General features: G+C 48.9%; 1 long non-coding RNA gene across 1 annotated transcript; it reads left to right on the plus strand.

Moving 5' to 3' along the window:
- Window positions 1–2,194: 2,194 nt before the first annotated feature.
- Window positions 2,195–4,034, plus strand: LOC122233179. The gene is made up of 3 exons (XR_006210675.1): window positions 2,195–2,717; window positions 2,785–2,996; window positions 3,687–4,034. It is a non-coding gene; the product is annotated as an uncharacterized LOC122233179 (long non-coding RNA).
- Window positions 4,035–4,620: the final 586 nt, after the last annotated feature.

The following is a 4,620-nucleotide window of genomic DNA, read 5'->3' on the forward strand; positions in this document are numbered from 1 at the left end:
CTGACCCTCCCCTGTTCATGCTCTGCCTCTCTCTGTCTCAAAAATAAATAAACGTTAAAAAAAATTTTTTTTAGTGTTTATTTTTGAGAGTGAGACACAGTGCAAGCAGGGGAGGGGCAGAGAGAGGGGGAAACACAGAATCCAAAGCAGGCTCCAGGCTCTGAGCCATCAGCACAGAGCCCGATGCAGGACTCGAACTCACGGGCTACAAGATCATGACCTGAACCAAAGTCGGACGCTTAACCGACTGAGCCACCCAGGCGCCCCTATGGTACACTTAAAAATGGTGAAAATGACAAATTCTGTGTTATGTATACTTTACCACAATAAACAGATACATATTTTAGTTCCTCACTTGTCCTGTTACTGGTAGGATGGGGTAAGAATGAATTGCCTGAAGCATTTGTTTGCAGCCTACGTAGCCATGTTTATGTGACTTTCTTCAATAAAATGTCCACAGTAATGCAACCAGCTTCCAAAGTTTCTTCAAAGAAGAAGGAACCCATCTAGAGACGGTTCTATCACTACCCGATCTGCAGGGCTCCATCCTAGGCCTCGGTTTTTAGATTGGGGTCCCCGTGTTTTGTGTTCTGAGGTCTGTATTCTGATGACAGAACCCATAGAAGCTCCCAGAAGCCGGTGGACATGGTACCCTCGGCCTCCAGTGTCCCTGCTCTCGGAACCCTCAGCAAATTAGCCGTGCTATGGTTAATGCAAAGAACAAAAACCCCACGCCCAGGATCCTTGGATGTGGGACGATTTAGACCCAGTCGTATTTTCTGCACAGTGTGTATATGACGCTGTTATTAGAGGAGTTCTGTTGTTAGATGTTTGACTCGTTACCGTCTTAATGAGTTCTAAGATGGTTCTAAGATCCTATGCCTTAGAAAAATCTGGACATTTTTACATCGAAATAGATGAAAATTACAAAACTCAATCAACAAGCACGGAGATGTGTCAGGGCTCCAGGTTCAATGCCGACCCAGGCGCAGGGCCCCTGGAAAATCACCTTCTGAAGTTAATATGACAGCCAGCATCAATTTTAAAATAGTGTTTCCATAGTGAACATTTTAATTAATTTCTCCACGGAGTACCATCTCCCTCCAGTTAAGAATTAACCTCTGTGTGTGTCAGATAACCTGCATGGTTTATGCTTTGGTTTCTCTTCTTAGCTGAAGAACTTGGCTTTTTTTTTTTTTTTTTTTTGCTTTGTAGTTGAACACACGTCTCCTAAATGCTGTCCTGACCCTGATCACTAAACTGAAAAACAACCCCAATGCCTAAAAATAAAGGCTTTGAGGAAGGATGCCAAGCTCGATGATGAGTATCTCTCAGAGGCGAGATTTCTGGGGAATCTTTATACTTGTCTTCATGCTTTTCCATAATTTCTAACAGTTCTATCACGAACACATGTGTATTTTTCACCAGAATAAAAGGCTGCTTTTAAAAATAAAAGTCAGGTCCCCAATACAAAGATTCTTTAAGAACAATTGACTAGTTCTGATTCAGAGAAACACATAATGTGTCCTAAATGGAAATAAAATCTCTCTTAGCAGCCCTAGAAACTTCCCAAAAGAACAGACATGTGGAAGGCTCGGTACTTATTACAGAACCGATACGATCCAACCCCCTAAATGATAATTCGTTATAAATACTGTCGGACAAAAGCATGCAGGGCACACAATCAGTTAGCACAAGATCGTGTCAAATCTGTAGCGGCCCTGTTATGAAAACGGGTTGTGCCCACGTCCTTTCTGCCTCTCACATGTATGAGCAGGATCATGGGATCTCCTCCACAGGAGTTTCATGTCTGGACAAGCTTCTAAATGCACGTAGAATCCTGTGTCCCAAAGCAGATAATGGACCGCCGAGGGCTTCCCAAACATGGCTTTTAAAATATATAGACAATATCGGTAAGATTTAAAATCTCAAGCGGAACTCTTTGGACGCAAGACTTGTCACAAACAGGCTCTGCAAAGGGAAATGAAGAAAGAGGTCGTGGTGCACTCATTTCTTAAACACACTGAGAACAGCTGCAATTATTTCAATGAGAAATGCCGGCAAACTCCCCCAGCTTCTGCCCGCTCCCTCTCAGCGAGTCACAATGTGTTTCCATGGCAACCCAGTTGCTAAGGGGGACCCGTGAGCATCAGCGAGTTATCTGCACTTTGAGATGCTGTTAGCCTGAGCAGTGGGGCTGGCTGGAATATTGAGATTTAATTTAGGGCCATTTCCCTCCTATCCTCACAATGCATTCGGCAGAGACTGTTAGAGGCCGTCCCCGTGTGAGGGAGAAGGGTGGCCTCCGAGCTTTTATGTCCCCTGGATCACACTGGCCTTCATTTTCACCGGCCTCCTGTGACTTAAACCCCAGAATTCTAGGAAGGAAAAAAAAAAAAAAAAAAAAAACAGTGATAGCAATTACCAACATTACCAAATGCCACATAAGACTGGTTTTGTTGAGTGTTTATAAATGCCAAATATAAACCAAACATAAGTTGTAGGAAATAAACATCATTTTGAATCAATAATCTGAAAGATTTTAAACATTAAATATTTAGAAAGCCCCAAATGAAGCAAATCAAAATATTTTTGAAGTTTCCTTTTCAATGTCTGCAAAATCATATTCTGGCAGATTGTAACATTTCATCAGAATCCTGATCGGAATCCAGAACCTTCCATCAAGCCAACTCTGATTGCATGTTTCACTCGTGGGGGTAAGTTTTATTGTCGTAAGTGACCGTCCCTTAAAGTGGTCCAAGTTTCTTGTTCCTTTTTCTTTAGCTTTTGAGCTCCGCGTATGGAAGGAGGACCTTCCTGATGGCGTGATGGCACCAAGGCAGCTGTCCTTGGCTAAAACAGGGACCGAGAACCTCACGCAGCAGGTGGCCCAGCCCAGCTGGAAGATTCCAGAGGCCAGTCCTGGCGGCCCGGCCCTCGCCACCCAGAAGGGCCTCGCTGAATCTCAGCCTCTACCTCCCCACCAGCTGCTCCAGGTACAACGCTCAACCCCCAGGCAAGCCCCCCTAGGCCGGGCCGGCGGAGCCCCGGAGAGGCGGCCTCACCGGTCGGGGAAGCCCGAGCGGCTGAGGGAGGGCCCGCAGGGCTGAGTCCTGGGTCTCCGGGGGGCCCACGGGAGCCCCCTCCTTCGCAGCCACTTCCAGACCTCTCGGTCAGCTCGGCCACGGGCACTCGCGGCCGTGGAGGCCAGCGTGGGGGACCTGGTGAGGGCCCTCCAGCAGGCAGATGGAGCCCCCGCGCGTGTCCTCACGTGGCGGAGGGGGGAGAGCGGGCTCTCGTGTCTCTACTCCTGAGGGCATCGATCCCATCCTGGGCCCGAGACTCGTGACCTCGTCTTACCCTGATCACCTCCAGAGCCCCCTCCAGGCACCATCCCACCGGGAATGGGTTTGGGGGGACAGCGTTCAGCCCACAGCAGGACCACGCCTGCTGCTCCCTCGGCACTTGGCCACATAAGGAAGGTTTGGAGAACAGAAGGCTCTGGCCCTTCGGGTGACCAGCCACCCCCGTCTGCCCGAGAGCCTCTGTCACAGGACCCCTCTGCTCCTCCTGGGGGGCCGGTGACGTGTGCCTGGGGATGCTGACACCCTGAGGTCGGCCACCTCCTGTCTCACCCTGTCTGTGCTCCGCCCCCCACCGTGCACTCGGTCCCCTGTTCCACTCAGACATCATCTCAGGACGCACATCGAACATAAGAAACTCGTGCTTTGCAAAGGAAGGAGCCAGGGACGTGTGACGCTGACCTGCCGTGTGCTTCCCTTGTAATTCGGGGCTTTTCCATGTGTGAGAGGAGAAGAGTGCCAGCTCCCCATTTTACAGCCCAGGACACCTGGCTTGACGCGGCCGAGGATCGTGGGGCGGGCACGTGACCTCCGGCCTCTGACGCTCCCTGACGCTCGGAGACGGGCCGCTGCTCTCCGTGCCAGCAGGTCAACCAGCTCTGGCCATTCTACAGCTCCTCGTTCATTACTCTGCTTTCAAACTTCCTTGTGTTTTATTTAAACGTGTTAATTGCAGTTACTCTGTATCCCGTGTCTAAAATATTTGAAGACTTCAGGGACCTATTTCTTTAAATTTTTAAAATTTTTTAATGTTTATTTTTGAGAGAGAGAGAGAGAGAGGGACAGCGTGAGCAGGGGAGGGGCAGAGAGAGAGGGAGACACAGAACCGAAGCAGGCTCCAGGCTCTGAGCTGTCAGCACAGAGCCCGACGCGAGGCTCAAACTCATGAACTGCACGACCATGACCTGAGCCACAATCGGATGCTTAACCGACTGAGCCACCCAGGCGCCCCAGAATGTTTCTTATTATTAACCGTCACGTTTAACTGTTTTCACTGACAGGATCAGGGAGCCTTTCTGGGTTACCATATTGTCACACACAGCCGTCCGTCCTATCCTTTATCCGAGGAGTGGAGAAGCTGTTGCTCTCAGGCCAAAATCAGCTCACCGTCTCTTTTTGTACATCCGTAAGCTAAAAATGCTTGTTGTTGTTCTTTAATAAACTTTATGTTTTAAAATAGTTTTTAACGTACAAAAGAGATTGGCAAGACAAGACCACACGGCCCCCACCCACTCCTGTGATTAACGTCTCTCATTCG

Source organism: Panthera tigris, chromosome D4, assembly GCF_018350195.1.
Source record: "Panthera tigris isolate Pti1 chromosome D4, P.tigris_Pti1_mat1.1, whole genome shotgun sequence".
Classification (NCBI taxonomy): domain Eukaryota; kingdom Metazoa; phylum Chordata; class Mammalia; order Carnivora; family Felidae; genus Panthera; species Panthera tigris.